We start from the raw sequence: 21,158 nt of genomic DNA on the forward strand, positions 1-21,158 counted from the left end.
ATAACTGAAATAGCACAAGAAATAAGGGGCTTTTCACAAAAGGTCATAATACTTTCTTTGCTCAATATATATTTTTTAATATATAGTATTTTCTGATATTACAAGACATTATAGGCTTACGGGTTGAATTTGTTTTTTTTGTGTTGGTTGTTGGAATGTTTGTTTTTGAGAGTTCCTAAATACATTTTATCTTCCTCTTGGCTTGATGTAAATGATGTTTTACATTGGAAATAATGATCCATCTATTTAAAAAATTACATAATTGATGCTTTGAGAAACAAGTGTAGTTGTCTCCTTATTAATTTCTCTTATTTCAAGCACATCTCCTTTCCTTATAAGATCTTTTCTCTAGATGAGCTCTAATACCAAATATCTTTGCCTTTCTCAAAAATATTCCTTAGGTAAAAATTCTAAAATATGTAAAAAAAAATCCATACAATTCAATAATAAAAATATAAATAATCCAATTTAAAAAGAGAAAAGGATCTAAACAGACAGCTCTCTAAAGAATATATACAAATAGCCAATAAGCACATGAAAGATGGTCAACATCATTAGCTATCATGGAAATGTAATCAAAACCACAATGAGGGGCGCCTGGGCGGCTCAGTCGGTTAAGCGTCCGACTTGGCTCAGGTCACGATCTCGTGGTCCGTGAGTTCGAGCGCCGCATCAGGCTCTGGGCTGATGGCTCAGAGCCTGGAGCCTGCTTCCGATTCTGTGTCTCCTTCTCTCTCTGCCCCTCCCCCGTTCATGCTCTGTCTCTCTCTGTCTCAAAAATAAATAAATGTTAAAAAAAAAAATTAAAAAAAAAACACAATGAGATACCACTTTGCATCCACTACCACAAGGATAGCTATAATCAAGAAGATAAACAACAAAATAAATGTTGAAAAGGATATGGAGAAACTGAAACCCTCACACATTACTGAAGGAAATGTAAAATGGTGCAGCTATTTTAGAAGCAGCTTTTCAGTTCCTACCATCTCGCCATTCCTATACATATATGTGTGTGTGTGTGTGTGTGTGTGTGTGTGTGTGTGTGTGTGTATTCCCAAGAGAATTAAAAACTTACTTATACAAGAAAACTTGTACATAAATGTTTATAGCAGCATTAGTCTTAATAGCCAAAGAGTAGGAACAAATCCATCAAATGATGAATGGAGAAACAGAATGTGGTATGTCCATATAATGGAATATTATGCAGCCATCAAAAGGAATGGAATGCTGAGATATGCTATGGTATGGTGCCTTGAAACATGACACTCGAAAACAACTCCTGGTGGGTAAGGAAGATGGTGAAGAAGTAGGGGGACCGGAATTTCCCTCGTCCCTCAAACACAGCTGTATTGAAGTCAGAACACTTGGAATATCCAGGAATACAGTCTGTGGAGTGACAGAAAAATCCCCACAGGTGGAAAGAGACAGCTTGACAGGACAGAGGTACATGTTTGTGAATTGGGAGAGATAAAACAGGCAGTGTAGGCACAGAGTGGGTGAACCACTTTTGTGAAGAGACTGAAGGAAGAGAAGAGAGGTTGTAGAAGTTTGGGATTGTATTTGGACAAAAGAATAACCTCTCTAGACCATGGAATGGGGAATGAAAAATATGGAGAGAGCCAGTTTCTACTTTGCAAACAGCCTTAGGAGCTAAAGATTGGAGATTTCAGGGGTGCATGACTTTGCCCAAACTGGAGCCACCACCGTATGCATATGCCTAGGGGGTGGGTAGGGAACAGGTCACGGGACTCAGCAATCTCAGGGGCGCACAGGGAGAGAACAGTCCCCTCCCTTGAGTACTGTGGGAAGAGGGTATCTTGCCCCTCCAAGGACAAAAGACCCTGCATGCACCAGCCAGAGGCCCTTTGTCCGCTAGGTGGAGTGGCGCTATTCCAGAACTAGCTCCATGCAGAGCGGCATCCTTTAAGATACTGGGGTTTGAGTCCCAGGTGAGCACCTAGGAGGTGCAGGAGACTGTGGGGCAGGACAAGTCAGCCGCCAGTGCTACTCACTGAGCTGCCTGAACACCCGGTCAGGAGAGAAGAGACTGGGATGTGTGGACATTTTTCTCCCCATCGGCAACACAGTGGGGCTTCAGGGAACACAACAGCGGCCCCCAGTGGAGGCGACCCGCTTACACCAAACCCCACCCCTCCTGCCTGGTAACTGCTTATCTACCGGAGTGAGATTGACACTGACCAAACCACACAGCCTCTCCTCCGGACCAGCAAAGCCACCAAGTCACCAGTCCCAGGCGCCAAGAGACAACTGTCCTGCAGTTTTGTATGCTAGTCTGTTTTTGTTTTTGTTTCACTTTCCCTTCTTTTTCTTTTTTCTTTCCTTTGGAATCAGACTCATAGTTTCTGATTTGATTTTTTTGGTCAATTTCTATTATATATAAATATATCTTTTGTTTTCTTTCCTTATCTGTTCTTGTTTGTTTAATCAGGCATTTTTACTCTATTCTTTTCACACATTTTCTATATCTCCTTTATTTTCCTCTCTCTCTCTCTCTCTCTCTCTCTCTCTCTCTCAATTCAGCCTTATAGTTTCTTTGATTCTCTGCCTGGTTTTTTTTTTTCTTCTTTAGCCCCCTTGATTTCTCTGTATGGGGTAAGACTCCCCCCCTTCCTTTTTTTCCTTTTTTCCAGGGTTACTTCAATGAACAAATCAAAGCACACCTGGTGGAAGGTCCAAACAATCCACAACTATGGACAGTGGGGTAGAACAGCGAAAGACACAACAGAGTGCATGTAACACATTCTAAAAACACTTCCTAAAGTGCCAGGCCCTGGACAGTGTATGACCCCTTTTTAATATAGTAGTACTCGCAGGTGCAGGACACATAACAAGCTATTAAGACACATAAAAGACAGAAACCTAGCCAAAATGACAAAACGGAAGAATTCTCTTCAAAAGAAATTCCAGGAAGAAATGACAGCCAGAGAATTCCTCAAAACAGATACAAACAATATATCTGAACAAGAATTAGACTAATAGCCAGGCTTGAAAAAAGCATAGAAGACAGCAGAGAAATCTGTTGCTGCAGAGATCATGGACCTAAGAAATAGTCACGATGAATTAAGAAACATTGTAAATGAGATGCAAAATAAACTAGATGCAGTGACAGCAAGGATGGAAGAAGCAGAGGAGAGAACAGATGAAATAGAAGATAAAATTGTGGAAAATTATGAAGCTGAGAAAAAAGAGGGAAAGGAAATTACTAGACCACAAGGGGAGACTTAGAGACCTAAGTAATTCAATGAAATGAAAGAATATCCATTATCACAGGAGTTCCAGAAGAAACAGAGAAAGAGAAAGGAGCAGAAGGTTTATTTGAACAAATTATAGCTGAGAACTTCCCTAATCAGGGGGAGGAAAAAGACATCCAAGTCCAGGAGGCACAGAGAACTCCCTTCAAAATCAAGAAAAACAGGTCAACACCATGACATATCATAGTGAAACTTGCAAAATACAAAGATAAAGAGGGAATTCTGAAAGCAGCTAAGGACAAATGGGCCTTAACCTACAAGGGTAGAGACATAAGGGTAATATCTCCTGTCCACTGAAACTTGGCAGGCCAGAAGGGAGTGGCAGGAAATATTCAACATGCTGAATAGGAAAAATATGCAGCCAAGAATCCTTTTTCAGCAAGGCTGTCATTCAGAACAGAAGGAGAGATGAAGGCTTTCCTAGACAAACAAAAATTAAAGGAGTTCATGACCATTAAACCAGCCCTGCAGGAGATCCTAATGGGGACTCTGAGTGGAAAGCAGCAAAGACTACAAAGAACCATAGATATCACCACAAGCATGGAACCAACAGATAACACAGTGACACCAAATCCATATCTTTCAATAATCACTCTGAATGTAAATGGATTAAATGCCCCAATCAAAAGACATAGGGTATCAGAATGGATAAAAACCAAGATCCATCTATATGCTTCCTACAAGAGGTTCATGTTACAACTGAGGATTGAAAGTGAAGGGCTGGAGAACCATCTATCATGCTACTAGATGTCTAAAGAAAGCTGGAGTAGGCATATTTATATCAGACAAACTAGATGTTAAAACAAAGACTGTAGTGCTCACGTCAGCAGCACATATACTAAAACAAAGACTGTCACAAGAGATGAAGAAGGGCATTATATCATAATTAAAGGGTCTATCCATCAAGAATAGCTAACAACTGTAAATGTTTATGCCCCCAATGTGAGAGCACATTGATAATATAAATCAATTAATCACAACATAAATAAATACATAGATAATACCGTGATTGTAGAAGACTTTAATACTCTACTTACAACAATGGACAGATCATCTCAGCAGAAAATCAATAAGGAAACAATGGTTCTAAATGACACATTGGACCAGGTGGACTTAACAGATAGATTCAGAACTTTTCATTCAAAAGCAGAATACACATTCTTCTCGAATGCACATGGAACATTATCCAAAATAGATTACATACTGGGTCACAAAACACCCCTCAACAAATATAAAAGAATTGAGATCATACCATGCATATTTTCAGATCACAATGCTATGAAACTTGAAATCAACCACAAGAAAAAATGTGGAAAACCCCCAAATATGTGGAGGTTAAAGAGTGTCCTACTAAAGAATGAATGGGTCAACCAGGAAATTAAAGAAGAAATTAAAAAATGGAAGAAAAGCTTCTGGACTCATTCGATGAAGCCAGCATTACCTTGATTCCCAAACCAGACAAAGACTCCACTAAAAAGGAGAATTAAAGGCCAATGTCCCTGATGAACATTGATGCAGTAATTCTAAACAATATACTAAATCAAATTCAATGGCACATTAAAAGAATTATTCACCATGATCAAGTGACATTCGTTCCTGGGCTGCAGGGCTGGTTCAATATTCGCAAACCAATCAATGTGATACATCACATTAATAGAAGGATAAGAACCATATGATCCTGAGGCACCTAGGTGGCTCAGTCGGTTAAGCATATGACTTCGGCTCAGGTCACCATCTTGCAGTCTGTAAGTTTGAGCCCTGCATCAGGCTCTGTGCTGACAGCTCACAGCCTAGAGCCTGCTTCGGATTCTGTGTCTCCCTCTCTCTCTGCCCCTTCCCTGTTCACGCTCTGTCTCTTAATAATAAATAAATGTTAAAAAAAATTAAAAAAAAAAAGAAGAACCATATGATCCTCTCAATAGAGGCAGAAAAAGCATTTGACAAAATACAGCATACTTTCTTAATTAAAAACCTTCAAGAAAGTTGAGATAGAAGGAACATACCTTATCATAAAAACCATATATGAAAGGCCCACAGTTAATATCATCCTCAATGGGGAAAAACTCAGAGCTTTCCCCCTAAGATCAGTAACACAACAGGGATGTCCAGCCTCACCACTGTTGTTTAACATAGTGTTGAAAGTCCTAGCCTAAGCAGCCAGACAAGAAAATGAAATAAAAGTCATCCAAATTAGCAGAAAAGAAGACAAACTTTCACTTTTTGCATATGACATGATACTCTACATGGAAAACCCAAAAGACTACACCCAAAATCTGCTAGAACTGATACATGAATTCAGCAAAATTGCGGGATATAAAATCAATGTATAGAAAATCAGTTGCATTTCTATACACCAATAATGAAGCAAGAGAAAGAGATATCAAGGAATTGATCCCATTTACAATTGCACCAAGAACCATAAAATACCTAGGAAGAAACCTAATGAAAGAGGTAAAAGATCTGTATGCTGCAAACTATAAAAAGCTTATGAAAGAAATGGAAAAAACATTCCATGCTCATGGATTGGAAGAACAAATATTGTTAAAATATCAATACTACCCAAAGCAATCTATACATTCAATGCAATCCCAATCAAAATAGCACCAGCATTCTTCACAAAGCTAGAACAAACAATCCTAATATTCATATGGAACCACAAAAGACCCCAAATAGCCAAAGTAATGTTGAAAAAGAAAACCAAAGCTGGAGGTATCACAATCTCGGACTTCAGCCTCTACTACAAAGCTGTAATCATCAAGACAGTACGGTATTGGCACAGAAAAAAACACATAGACCAAAGGAATAGAAGAGAGAACCCAGAAATGGACCCACAATTGTATGGCCAACTAATCTTTGACAAAGCAGGAAAGAGTATCCGATGGAAAAAAAAAAAAAAAAAAAACAACAGTCTCTTTAGCAAATGATGCCGGGAGAACTGGACTGCAACACGCAGAAGAATGAAACTAGACCACTTTCTTACACCATACACAAAAATAAATTCAAAATGGTTGAAAGACCTAAACATGAGACAGGAAACCATCAAAATCCTAGAGGAGAAAACAGGCAACAACCTCTTTGACCTTGGCCACAGCAACTTCTTACTTGACATGTCTCTGAAGGCACAGGAAATAAAAGCAAAAATGAACTATTGGGACCTCAACAAGATAAAAAGCTATGCACGGCAAAGGAAACAATCAACAAAACCAAAAGACAACCGATGGAATGGGAGAAGATATTTGCAGATGACATATTGGATAAAGGGTTAGTATCACAATCTATAAAGAATTTACCAAACTTAACACCTGAAAAATAAATAATCCAGTGAAGAAATGGGCAGAAGACACGAATAGACACTTTTCCAAAGAAGACATTCAGGTGGCTAACAGACACATGGAAAGACGTTCAACATCGCTCATCATCAGGGAAATACAAATCAAAACCACATTGAGATACCTCCTCACACTGTTCAAAGTGGCTAAAATTAACAAGTCAGGAAACAACAGATGTTGGTGAAGATGCAGAGAAATGGGAACCCTCTTGTTTGGAAAACAGTGTGGAGGTTCCTCAAGAAATTAAAAATAGAATTACCCTATGATCCAGCAATAGCACTACGAGGAATTTATCCAAAGGATATAGGAGTGCTGATTTGTAGCACAAACATGTACCCCAATGTTTATAGCAGCACTAACCAACAATAGCTAAATTATGGAAAGAGCCCAAATGTCTATCAACTGATGGATGGATAAAGAAGATGTGGTTTATATATACAACAGAATACTGCTTGACAATGAAAAAGAATGAAATCTTGAGATTTGCAACAACATGGATGGAACTGGAGGGTATTACGCTAAGTGAAATAAGTCAGTCAGAGAAAGACAGATACCGTATGTTTTCATTCATATGTGGAATTTGAGAAACTTAACAGAAGACCATAGGGGAAGTGAAGGGAAAAAAAAGTTACACACAGAAAGTGAGGCAAACCATGAGACTCTTAAATACAGAGAACAATCTGAGGGTTGATGGGGGTGGGGATTGGGGGTGGGTGGGATGTATGGTGAGCATTGAGGAGGGCACAGAGAACTGAGTGTTGTACGTAAGTGATGAATCACGGGAATCTACTCCTGAAGCCAAGACTACATTGTATGTTAGCTAACTTGACAATAAATTATTTAAAAAAAGGAAGAAGAAAAAAAGAGACATGATGCTTAGTGAAAGATACCAGACACAAAGGAAAAATATTATATGGTTCCTTTTATAGCAAATGTCCAGGATAGGCAAATCCTGAGACAGAAATTAGATTAGTGGTTGACAAGAGCTGGCAGTGGGAGAACTGGGAGTGACTGCTGTCAGTAGGCATGGCACATTTCTTTGGAGTGATGAAAATGTTCTGGAATTAGATGATGGTAACGATTGCACAGCTTTGTAAATAAATACAACTGACTCTTTGTCAAGTGATGTGCAAATATATCTCCCCCTCTGTGAACTGTCTTTTCACTTTCCTGATGGTGTCTCTTAAAGCACAAAAGTTAATTTTGGTAAGTCCAATCTAGGTTTTCTTTGGTTGCTTATGTTTTTGGTGTCATATCAATATGATCCATCTTGATCCACAAGATGTCTTGGACTTAGAATAACAGGCATACAAAATTGCATAACAATCTGTAACACAGTGCCTGTCTAATCCGTATCTAGTCAGATGCAGACTAGGGTTAGAGAACACAATCCTCATCAGCACCCTATGCTCAGAAGCTCCTTCCTTACCACATGCTGTTCCTTCCCTGCACCTGGAACACTGCTCTTTCTAGCAGAGCATCTGTTTCCCAGAGCTACAACTGACTTCCTGAGTGTGTTCAGACATTTATGTAGGTATCAGAAATTCACAATTGCCATCTAAAAGCAGCTGAGAGCAAATGCAGTCCTCCAATGAATCATGTCCGGCAGAGAGTTCTAATCAGAGGAAGTTAAAATCCTAAGTAAAGGACTTATCATTAGCCTAACAGCAGATGTGGTAGAATTTCTAGGAGCCATATTTTAAGGAAAACTAAAAACAAATGTAACCAGATGCTGATGGACAGGTCAGTGCGTAGGCTAGAGACCACAGAAGACACTTGTTTGAAGAAAAGAGGCATGGAAGACACAAGGATTGTCCTTACCCAGCCAAAGGGCTGCCATGTGCGAGACTTGCATTGTTGCAGGGATGAGAAGTGGGGGGAGGGGGGGGTGTCGCAGTGTAGAAGTGACAGCGACACTAACTGAATTTGATATAAAGAGCAATGCCTGGATCAAGGAGGGGCTCAATACTGATAAAAGAATGAACACATAGAAGTTCCCAGACTAGCCACTGGGATCCAAAGAATTAACGAGTTCTACATTTCTGGAATAACTCAAGCAGAAGATGGTGGAAAGGATGCCTAGAGAAGGCATAAGGGCAGGGGACAGAAGTGTGAATTGTTCTTGACCAAGAACAAGTATTCATAACAAGCTTACATGTTAGATGTCTTCATCCTAACTGCCCAGATGAAGAAACATACTTAAAAGGATTCTGTGTCCTATCTGGGACTACATAGGAAGTAAGATTTGATTTGAAGTTTGTCTCCAGAAAGCATAACTTTCCATGTAATCACACTGTTGGGAGTTAGCTCTGAAGTTCCTATGAGTGCCAAGATTCTGTGCTTCTATGGCATTTCTGACAATTATTAAATAACAAGGCACTACTTACTACTATTTCAAAGTGGAGAACCTGAGTTGTCTACCACAGCTGACAGCAGACAGAAACATCTTCGCCAGAAATTTGCAATGGCCCCTGTGTGTGGCTACCGCACAGACTTCTCCACCCAAATTCGCATATTAACAAGTGCTTTGTCATCACAAACAATTCATAATTACTCCCGATGGACTATAGATGCTGGAAAGGATGTGGAGAAACGGGAACCCTCTTGCACTGTTGGTAGGAATGCAAACTGGTGCAGCCGCTCTGGAAAACAGTGTGGAGGTTCCTCAAAAAATTAAAAATAGACCTACACTTTGACCCAGCAGTAGCATGGCTAGGAATTTACCCAAGGGATACAGGAGTACTGATGCATAGGGGCACTTGTACCCCAATGTTTATAGCAGCACTCTCAGCAATAGCCAAATTGTGGAAAGAGCCTAAAGGTCCATCAACGGATGAATGGATAAAGACATTGTGGTTTATATACACAATGGAGTACTACATGGCAATGAGAAAGAATGAAATATGGCCCTTTGTAGCAACGTGGATGGAACTGGAGAGTGTGATGCTGAGTGAAATAAGCCATACAGAGAAAGACAGATACCATATGTGTTCACTCTTATGTGGATCCTGAGAAACTTAACAGGAACCCATGGGGGAGGGGAAGGAAAAAAAAAAGAGGTTAGAGTGGGAGAGAGCCAAAGCATAAGAGACTCTTAAAAACTGAGAACAAACTGAAGGTTGATGGGGGGTGGGAGGGAGGGGAGGGTAGGTGATGGGCATTGAAGAGGGCATCTTTTGGGATGAGCACTGGGTGTTGTATGGAAACCAATTTGACAATAAATTTCATATATTAAAAAAATAAAAATAAAAATAAAAACAGAAAAACAAAAACAAAAACACAGTTACTCCCGATATACTAGGTTTTTCTCCTGCAAAGTTACATCCATGTACATGTGGTCTGAGAGGATGAGGCAGGGGTGAGGCTAGGATGCGCAGATATTAAAAAACCCTAGGTCTACTTTCTGAAACCCCAACTCTGCCAGCCACAAGGCCTACATTTAAAGGATGAGATATAAGGCCCTGCTAAAATTTATTCTCTCACCTTTGTCCCCCCAACTGTATCTCTTTATGAACACAGCTAAGTTCCTGACATTCCAACATCTGGGGCTCCATTTCTTTCATTAAAACAACAAAAAGCCTAGCTTAAAATGAGAGGTAGGGGAGGAAGATGCTAATGTGAATGCAGGAGCCATTTGCAGCCATTTGACCTCGCAGTGACAAGTCTGTTAGTTTAATGGGTGGGAGGATACATTTTAAAGAGGAAGATAAAATAAATCCCTAGAACAACACTTCTACAGTCCTGAACAGCCGGCAATAATTACTCAAGGAAGGAGCTGGTAAAGAATAACAATGTGCTGTCCACAATTCGCCATAAGGAAAGCTGCAGCAAAGCTGTGGGATCTTTCCCTGGTAACACTTGGCTTCTCATTCCCCCCACCATGCCCCCAGAGCAAATGAGTTCGTCCTTTGCCTCAGGGATGCCATCCAATCTGGGATAAGAACAAACAGTAGACAGAGATGGTACTCTGGGATGAAGATCTAAGTTCTAGATCTGATTCTGACCAGAACTTACTGTGTGGCCTTGGATTAGAACACTAGACCTCTCTGGGCTTTAGTTCCCTTATGAACATTGGTTCCAATGACCTCTGAAGTCCTTACAGCTCTGACAATTCACGATTATACTTTAATTTTGTCCTAGCTGGACATCTCTCCTTCCAGCAACTAAATAAACTGTGTGAAAACCTAAACAAATTGTAGCAAATATCACTTAGCTGAAAAAATTCAGTTCATTAACACATTCCACATAGCACATTTTTCAATTTGTACAAAGTACATTTCAGTATGTCCTTCCCTGCTGAGTGCCCCCAGGAGACTTTCATGTTACAAAGAACACTCAAGCTATCAGTGGGTATTCACAAGCTTGGCTGCTCCAACAATTTAGGCGAAAAAGCAAAATAAAAACAAAACAAAATTCAGGATGAGCGTGGAAGGGAGACAGAGTAACAACTTAAACGATATCTACCTGCTTGTTCTTGACTTTGTGTGGAGTTTCACCAACTTGGAACTTGGGACCAGCTGTACCAAATTACTTGGGGTCAGGTCCCACTGGGAAACTAAGCTGCTCCCGAAAGATCCACTGACTCAGGATCTCTGGGAATGGGGAACAAGAAACTCTATTGCACTGTGCTCCCTGGGTGATTGCTTTGCACAGTCTGACAGGTCCCAATGTTTGAGAGACTATGTGGCAAAAAGTACTTAAATTTCATCCAGTAGCCTAAATTCACGTAGGACGTATATTGTATGAGTTGGCAGACTGCCTCAACAATTGGAACGAATATTAAAGACAGTGTATATGAAAAAATTAAAATGAATTCGTTCTCTATAAAACAGTTTTAAAATAGTATTAAGTTTGAGGAGCTTGTGGGACATTCCAGTGGCACTCAGGAAACAGATTTGAGCTGGTAATATCGATAGATTTAGGGTTTATTGCCTATAGGCAGGAGGGTGGGCAACAGAGGGATGGGGAAGAAGCAGAAGACAGGAAAAAATTTAAAAAGATATTCACCAAAACATTAATAGTGGTCATGTCTGGGTAGTAATAGGGATTATGGATGATATCTACTCTCTTTATGTTTTAAAATGTTTATTTATTTTGAAAGAGAAAGAGCGCACAAGTGGGAGTAGGGGCAGAGAGAGAATTCCAGGCAGGCTGTCAGAGCCAAGCCCCACGCGAATGGATTCCATGAACTTTGAGATGATGACCTGAGCCGAAATAAAGAATCGAATGCTTAACCTACTGAGTCACCCGGGGCCCCTCTACTCTCTTTATAATATCATTCCTCTTGCATTGTTTGAATTTGCTTTTCAATGAGCATTACTATTTTTGTAATCATTAATCAAAATACTTTTCCATCTTGATTTTACAGAGATGAAAAAAATTGCTACAAATAGACTGAAAACAATTTCTTGAGAACTGAAAATCCATGATTGCAGTAATCATATGCATTTAAAAAAAGCTTTCTAAGTCAAAGCATTAATTTTATTAATATATCATGAATTAACATGCAGTGAAACCTCCAGTTCACGTCATGAAAGCTTTATTTTTTCTTCTGTATCTTCTGCTAATAAGTTTCTGCAGTTTAATCTCTGCTTCCTGAGTTTAGCATTTTTCTTACAGAAATGTTATATGTAGGTCCCACACACATACAACAGCAATTATGCGAGCAGAATTAAACTCAGAGTAGGTTTAGAAAATGGTTATTATCTAACATAAGTAAATAAAATATTGTATGTTTATAGTAAGCCCAATAAGATCTCCATTGTAAATTCCTGTGTTCATTTGCTATTCACAACACTTCCCCCTAGTGTCCAACTGGAAGGAAAGCATAGAGGTGGGGAAACAAAGGATGCAGGTTGGAATAAAACATTTTTCCTGGGCGCATGGAGTAGGGAAGGGAAGCAGGGTGCGGATGGATCATTGCTGTCTGATGACCTTGATGAAATGCTTCACTCTTTTCTGCCCTGCCTCCAATTCTTCGCTAGGACCCTGAGACAATGATGAAAGTAAAACAAGAGATTTTGCACAAGCCTTTCAAAAATAACAAACCACAAATTTCCAGAATTGCCCAATCACATTGTTCAATGCTCACTTCCAGCGTCCCCAGCGTAACCCATTACATTTCGCCCAATTTACTTGGAGTGAAAACATTATCCCTTCCGGGGAAAACTGCTCTAAAGAGAAGATTAAAAATAAAAGCCTTTGAAATTTCAAGGAGCGTTCTCCCATGTGATACCGACAGATGCTGGGGGCAATCAAAAAATAGATGTCCATCTTGGATTAGTATACCACAAAAGTCCTGCTCAACTCTAGCTTTTTCCTCCTCTACAAAACTTTGATTTAATAGTGAGGCTGCCTCATCCATTCAGCAAACATGTCTTGGCCCCTTGACAGGTGTCAGGCAACATGGTAGACACTACTTATTTGGGGCCCACACCCATCTGGTATGTGCACGTATGCGCACTTACATCCACATACGCTCAAGCTGACTTTTACCAACATATCTTAAGCCCTTGACCTCACCTTCAGTCAACCAGGGAGCCACCCCAATGCTGCTGGTGAGCCAACATTTGGCATGAAAATGTCAATCTTTTTCATTAAAAAAAAGACAAAAGATATATCTAATCTCAATTATTAACACTAATATTTCTGAGTAGTGGGATTACAAGTGTTTATTTTCTCCTTTTGGTTTGTTTTTTTCTGCCTATACCTTATATCCATTTACTGTGCATCCCTAGACCTGAAATTCTGGCAAGTGATAATAGTACCAGAACTAAAATGTTTAATCCTAACTAAAGAGTAAAACAAAGTATTACTGAAGTTAAAAATGGCGAAATAACTCCAGATGAATCCCCAAGCTTGTACATCAGAACCTCTTTACAGGACATAATGCTTCTAAAAGATAAATAAATAAATAATGAAGATTAAAAACGAAATAAAAGGAGAGACAGAACAGATGGTCAACACTTAAAAACACAAAATGTTTCTCTCTCTCTCTCTCTCTCTCTCTCTCTCTCTCTCTCTGTTTCCCCCCCACATTTTAATCTACTGATTTTAGTCATAACTCACGTTTCCTCTGAAACACAGAGCTTTCCTCCCTGGGGTTTGGAAGATCAACCAAATTTCATTTCATTGCTAATTTATGATTTGTCACTAGAGGGCGTGGTTGTTCTTTTTTCTTTTTAAATAAGTTTTTAAATTGCAAAGAAAAACATTCTTATTTTTTCTTTAATGTGTTTAGCATAAACTTAAGTTTTGAAATGTGAATACGTCACAGAGGTCATGGACGACCATGTGGTATCTGGAGGACCTTCTACTTTTCTGTGTTGCTTTGGTTGCAATTCTGTAGTTCCGCCAAGTGAATCCAGCACTATGTTGATAAATTAAATCTCATCATATATAAGGTTTTTTAGCCTTTACACTGTTTTGAAAATGAATCCCTTCTGCAAGCATCACAATGATACAGCTTGAAGGTAAAAATAAGGAAGAAAAAATCTGTTATGAGAGCTGGTTTTATTCTTTAATAAACTTGATTTTAAAGCAAAGTTGAAGTAAAATATCATGGTCCAGATTATTAAAAAAAAAAAAAAAAAAAAAAAACTCCTTTGAAATTCTGTGGTTAGCCAAAAGATAACACTTAATGCTTGGCACAAACTAGGATCACAATAAGTGAAGTAATAATTAAGCTGAAATCACTGATTTAAAAAAAAATTCAGGGGTCTGTCCCCTCCACCTTCCACCTTATTGCAAAATGAGAACTGTCCTCTTAAAATTATAACCTGTTTGCTCAGAGGGACAAGAGGAAGGGGAGGCAGAGGCACTCAAGGCCCTTCTATAAATACCCAACTTAAGAGAGGGCACAGCAAGACAAGTGCCTGGATGCCTTCACGTCTCTGTACGCTTGACAATCCCTAGCCATTTGGAATTTTAAAACATGTTGGGTTTTGTATTTCTCAACCATGGAGAGGTATATTTTAAGGAGCAATTTTTCTTGCCTCCAGTGAAGGAAAACACTCCCAGGAAGCAAATATCTCATCCATCAGAATGGAATGTATCCATCCAGGGCCCACTGAATTTGAGAAAATCGCACCTCACGGCGTGTTCCATTATGACCCAGGAACTCCTCCATCTCCGAGGCTTAAGCAGCTTGAGTTGGGATCAATTAGTATTAATCCTGGGTAGTACCTGATATTCTCGGTGTGTCCCTTTATCCTCTCCATCTCTTCATTCCGACAATTAGCATGAATTAATATGCATTCCCAGTTTGTAGATGACTTCAAGGTTTAGAGACTTCTGAGAGACTTCTTTGGCTTTGGAACGACATTTAGTGACAGAGCTTTATCAAAACAAAATATTTTCTTCTCCTTTATCTCTCTCATTTGTTTCTGTTTTGTTTTGTTTTGTTTTTTGAGCTCTTTTAAACAGCCAAGGTAACATGTACAGGATATCAAGTTTGACACTGCCTTTTCAAATAGGAACGGCAGGGTTGTTCTAAAAGTAGCTTCAGTTTCAAAGGTTAATTGTAGGGAGGGGTGGGATTCTCTATGGGAAACAGGCTGGGATACAGTAAGGTATTTTCATATTAAGACAAAACACTCAAAACTACCGTAACCAACGAAAACACCTTTGAAAAAATTCATAAGATGGCCCCCAGGAGGTGTCTGGAGGTAAAGCACCACTGAAGATGAACTTCCTTGGTGATTTAGTTATTCTGTCTGATCCTCGGATTACTCTGTGTCTTGTGAGAACCACTGCGGAAGCAGGAAGTCTGCTTAAAATACAAACCCACATGGGTTAGCAAAGGTGATCGGAAACAAATTCCACAAGTGACAGGAAATACCGGTGGAGTGTGAGACCGGGCACGCGCCCAGCGCCCACCGCGCTGCCAAATGCCACACGGCCACATCACAGGCGGCTGCGTGCAGTTATTCCGACTGGAGGGGACAGGGAGATTAGTGTGTTCAAAGACCAGAGGGCTTCCCCCAGGTAGGATGAGCCAAGAAGAAAATGAGGCATTTTACTTTACAAAGCATTCTAAAAATGTCACAGCCTGTGACACAGGGGGTATCAGAACAAAGGGAGAGTAGAGATGAAGTGCCAGCATTAGTGTGCCAAGGAGGAAGGGGACGGTTCAGGAAGGGCAAAAACAGAAGCATTTCTATCACTGCTGGAGAAGCCCATGCTCCCCAAGGAAGCCTACTTTTTGCGGGGTACTCAAGTGCACTTTTCCCCGGCTAACAAAAAGGAGAAAAGCCTCTGCTGCTCCAGGATCGGCAGCTCCTTCCTGTCATCTGCATTAACTGAAACAAATGAGGTCTGCCCAGGAGACAGGCGCAGCTGGGAATTCCAAAGTCATCGTGAGACTAGGTGTTCCCTGGGCCAAATGCATCATGCACAGATTTTCACACTGAATGCCAAAACTGGCAGTCGCTTATTTCTGACCTTGATTTAAGAGTAGGATCTTGCCATCCAGCTTCTTCCTGTGACCACGATGAGGACTCAGAGGTTGTGCAGTGAAAGGTGAGGGCCTGGCATGGTGGGGAGGGGGCTGAATTTCACTTTAAAAATTAGGGAGGGACGAGAAGACTTGAAGAATTTTTACCATCTCTAGAGCTGTATGGTTCTGTTCTCCTTAGAGGAATGGTATTAACAGATATGGGGACCCTTGAAATTCACACCATGCTCTGTCAATGAAGGAGGAGTAGATGGGTAGCCCCCACTCCGCCCTGCCTGCCAGAGGAAATCCTCCCTGACCCCCTTCACAAAGCCTGTTCATTCACAGCATAGGAGTGGAGATAGGACTCTGTTCTGTGCACTGGGGAAATTCAGAGAAGAAATGAGGGAAATACCTCTGGCAGCATTCTGCAGTTGCTAGTCAGAGACAGCCATAAACATCACAGCTTGGGCACAAATGTCCGGGCTCTGCGCCGATAAAAATCAGCGAGAGTCATGATGTTTCCAGGGGTTGATAGAGAAACTTAGAACACCAAAGAAAATCCAAAAGAATTACATGAAACTAGAGCTCTCTGGAGAAACATAAAATGTCATCATAACATTCCCAGAGTTTACTTCTTCATTAGAAAGGCAGGAGAATCAGGGCCTCCACATCTTCTCTTTCTTCTGACTCAGACTGGAACGTGCGGGAACCCCTGTGGCCTAGAGACAGAGAAGCTGGGAAGCTGATGGATTCATTTTACTGGCATCTATTGGTATTTCATTTTCTGTTTTCCAAAGGATTTGACCTATTTACACAAATCATACGTCTCCTTTCCTTACTATTTGCCTCCTGGGATAACCGGTGGGGATGCAATGCCTAAGTCTTAGTCACCTGCTTTGTGGATTTTCTCTACTCATCTATTTGGAAGTGACAGCCCATCCTCATGACCTCAAGCTGCTAGTTGGGGAGTGCTGTGAGATCCTAGCACGCCTTATTTTGTTTACTGGAAGCAGCTTCCTGCCCTCTAAAGGAAGAGAGGAATTGATTACTAATTCCTTTGAAGCATCTCCTTTTGAGCTATGGCTCCCCTCCAAGTGAGCAGACACAAGATTTATTGTAACCGATATTCACAGATTATTTGGAGATAATACTTTGGCCAATGGCTCCAACCTTGCTCCATGACTCCCTGGATGCCTGACCTTTCCACAAGACTCCAATTTGACTGAAGCACTGACCTTTATTCCTTCATCCCTAGCAAATGCCTAGTCTCAAAGGGTCAGTGAAGTGACCAAAAGCAAATCCCAGAGGAAGTTAAAGACCTGTGGACTAGTCTCTGAATTATCACGTCTGGATATACAACTGCTGTAGCTGAAGTGGAGTCCCCTAGGAAACAGTAGTCTATATTTCTACAGGAAGATAATGAAGCCACATGTGTTATTAAAATATTCTAGTAGCCACATTTAAGAGGTAGAAATTATTTTATATGACCCCATATATCTTACTATGAAATATGACTATTTTAACATTTCAGTATTTAGTATTCATTTTTTCCATACTAAATCTTTAAAATGTGTTTTGCACTTCTAAATTCAGACTAGCCACATCTCAACTGCTCAACAGTCACATGTAGCTACCTACCCTATTGGATGGTAGAGGTCTGGGACAGGAAATTCATCTTATTCAAGAGAAAATTTAATACAGTGTTTAAGAATTAGACTATAGAATCAGACTTTTGGTTCACCTCCTAGCTGTGTGACTTTGCTCACTTTCTAAATGTCACTTACCATCTATAAAATGGGTCTAAAGTACCTGCTTTACAGAGTTGCTAGCACAGAGGGAGGGCTCAACAAATGTTGGCTGTCCTTACTCTAGTTCCTTTATCCTACTCAATTTAACATACATTTATGGAGCATCTTCCATATACTAGGTGCTGTATTAGTCTGCTCATGCTGCTTTAACAAAATACCAGACTGGGTGGTTGAAATGACAGACTTTTATTTCTCACATTCTGGAGACAGAAGAGTCCAAGATCATGGTGCCAGCCAACTAGGTTTCTGGTGAAAGCTCTCTTCCTGGCTAGTAGATGACAGCCTTCTCACTGTATCCTCATAGTACAGAGAGAAAGCAGAAGTTCACTTTCTAGTGCCTCTTCTTAAGAGGACACTAATGTTACTGGATTGGGGCTCTGCCCTTAGGATTGTCTTCAACCTGAAAAACCTCATCATAAGCCTTGTCTCCTCCAAATATAGTCACATTGGGGGTTGAGGCTTTAACACGTTAACCTTGAGAAAAACCACGCAGTCCATGGCAGGTGCTGTGAGATATGAGACAACTGTACATAATATAGAACATTTCTTTGGCCTCAAAGAACTCAATCTAGCAAGAGTCATTATTTACATAATTACGTATACATAGATTATGTTTAAGATGCTAAAAGAGAGGTAAAAGCAATGTGCTGTAGAGGTGCAGAGATGGGGAAGATGCAGTGGTGTGACAGCAAAGAGAAAGAAAACGCTCTCCTTTGTGGCATCTGCCAATTTCTACGGTGGAAACACTCCTACCATGGAGGATTTCAAGCTGCCAAAGTATTACTGAATATTTAACCAGCAGCATTCAGCTCTCTCTAGGCAGTGTGAGCTAGCTTCAGTACATTCCTGGAGAAATTTCAACATAGGGGAAGAACATTTAGCCAAGGAAGTGGGATATCAGCCCAGCCTTGAAAGATAAGTAGGAGGGAAGTGAGTGCAAAGTGAGGCGGCAGAATAAGTGGGGAAAATTCAGAGTGATGAAGCGCATGAGGATTCGAGAATTAAGTAATCTTCTGGGGCCAGAGGATAAGATACTGTAGGGAGCGTGATAGGAATAAATCTCTAGAAAGACAGCTCCAGATGAGACCATAATGGAAATGGAATACAAAAACAGGAGAGTGGCTTCCATAAATGGGGGCATTTACAAAGGCCGCTAAGCTAGAGAGTGCCAAAAATAAAACGTCACACTTGACCTATCGGAAAACACTCACATGTGCATTATCTCACTTCTTCCTAACACAAACCTGTGCAGTAGGCAGAGCTGATATTCCTGCCCCTGTAGTGGGTCAAATACAAAAAAGATACGTCTCTTGGCCCTTCAGAATGTGACCTTATTTGGAATAAGCATCTTTGCAAATGTAATTAAGGATCTTGAAAGGAGACGGTTCTGGATTAGGGTGGGCTCTGAATCCAACAAACAGTGTCCTCCTAAGGGACAGAAAAGGAGACACAGAGACACATAGAGACAATGGCCATGTAAAGATGGAGGCAGAGATTGGAATGATATGCAGCAATAATCCAAGGAATGCCAACAACCACCTAGGAAATGTGTGGAATGAATTCTCCCTCGGAGCCCCCACAAGGAACCAACCTTGCCAACACCACTATTTCAAACTTCTTGCCTCCAGAACTGTGAGAGAATACGTTTCTGTTGTTTAAGCCACACCACTTTGTGGTAATTTGTTACGGCAGCCCTAGGACACTTCTAAAACCTCTAGAAAGAGGTGAGTGTTAAATTAAGGCTTCAGAGAGGTGAAGTTATTTGTTCAAAACCACTGGTCTAGAACTTGCTGAGGTTGGCACTGGGACCCAAGTGCCTTGGCAGCTGGTCTTGTGCTATTATTTGGCATGGACCTGCCCTTCAAAGAACACATTGGGGTCCAGGAAAAGGACAAAAGCTAGACAGGGGGATGGGGAAAAGCAAAAGGTAAACTTCATCTTCTGCCCAGAATATGGAATCATGCTTTCTGTTCCTGTCTTTTCCTTATGCCCCCAATTTCCTGCACCCATGAGTGTGTTTATAAGCACCCAGATCTGGACAGTCTGCGGGCTCCTGGGCAGGAGTAGTTGGCCTTATGGTAGGGTTGGGCCTTTGGGCAGCTACAATGCAGCTGTCTCTGGGCTGTTTGCTCTCATGACTCACACTCTGCTGGTGTGTGTGGAGACAACCGTGAGCCTTGCCTGAGAGAGAGAAGTCACTTAAGGAATTGAGTGATTTTTGCCATCACTGAAGGATTTGACAAGTATATCCCAAGGGTTTCTACCATCTTCTAGGACACTGAACACACACTGGAGGCCCTGTGGCAAGGTCACATCTAAAAAGAGAGTGGAGTCTCATTAGCACATAGGTGTCAGGCACACCTCCTCTGTCTTGCTTCATGAACTCTGTTCATGTACTTTGTCTTCTAGGGAAGAAAAAAAAAACAGAATAACATGTTTCTGCAAATTCTGAAAATGCTATCTTTAAACTCAGAATCTTGATAATTGTGGGGTAAGAGAGGTGACATCCATCCCCTAGCAGAGCACAGCACGAACCAGCAGAGTGGACTGATCAATCTCTGGAACACTAATAGCCACCTTTTTCCAGGGACAAACTTCAAGGAACTGTTTCTCTGCCAATCGCATTGCCAGAAATGTGCCCTTATTGATCCCAGTATAACCACCAAGGCTGCAGCAGCCATCTCCCCCAACCCCCCTACCCCCCGTCCTTCCATTGTGGCTTCCTCAGAGCAACCAGTGTTGTTCCTTTGGGATGGAGGTCTGGCAGGATACAAGGATGGGTTCCTCACTGTCAAGAGCGATGGTGATCTTGTTCTTCCAAAGAGAGTTTTGGTGTGCACTGATAATCATGTCGGGCAGCCCAGGATTTCCTCTCCTTATGGACAAGGCTCTCCTACAGACACGGACACTCTGAAAGAAGTGCTAACAGAAAGGGCGACCTTGCAGAGAGGAATGCAGAAATGGCAAAGCCACTCTGAAAGAATAAAGCAACAGCAAAATAGAAATAGGAAAAGAAAACATCACTGAAAAATCACCCATTATAGTCTTTCAGTGTTCTTGACACTCTACAGCCAGTGAAATGAAGAGGGACCCGAGGGGACAGTCACTTTGACTGCTGTGTCTTGAAAGTCTTCAAAGGAGGGAGAGCCCTTGTAATGAAACTGTCTAATGTCACCGAAGAGTGATGAATGCTGAATGCGATTCACAAACTGAATTTTCTTAAGTTCTTCACAATTTTATGAAGATACCTAGAAATTCAAGCTCAATTTAATTATACAAGGTTTTATTTTTTTTAATGAGGTTTCAAAGATCA

Source organism: Panthera uncia, chromosome D2 (genome assembly GCF_023721935.1).
Source record: "Panthera uncia isolate 11264 chromosome D2, Puncia_PCG_1.0, whole genome shotgun sequence".
Classification (NCBI taxonomy): domain Eukaryota; kingdom Metazoa; phylum Chordata; class Mammalia; order Carnivora; family Felidae; genus Panthera; species Panthera uncia.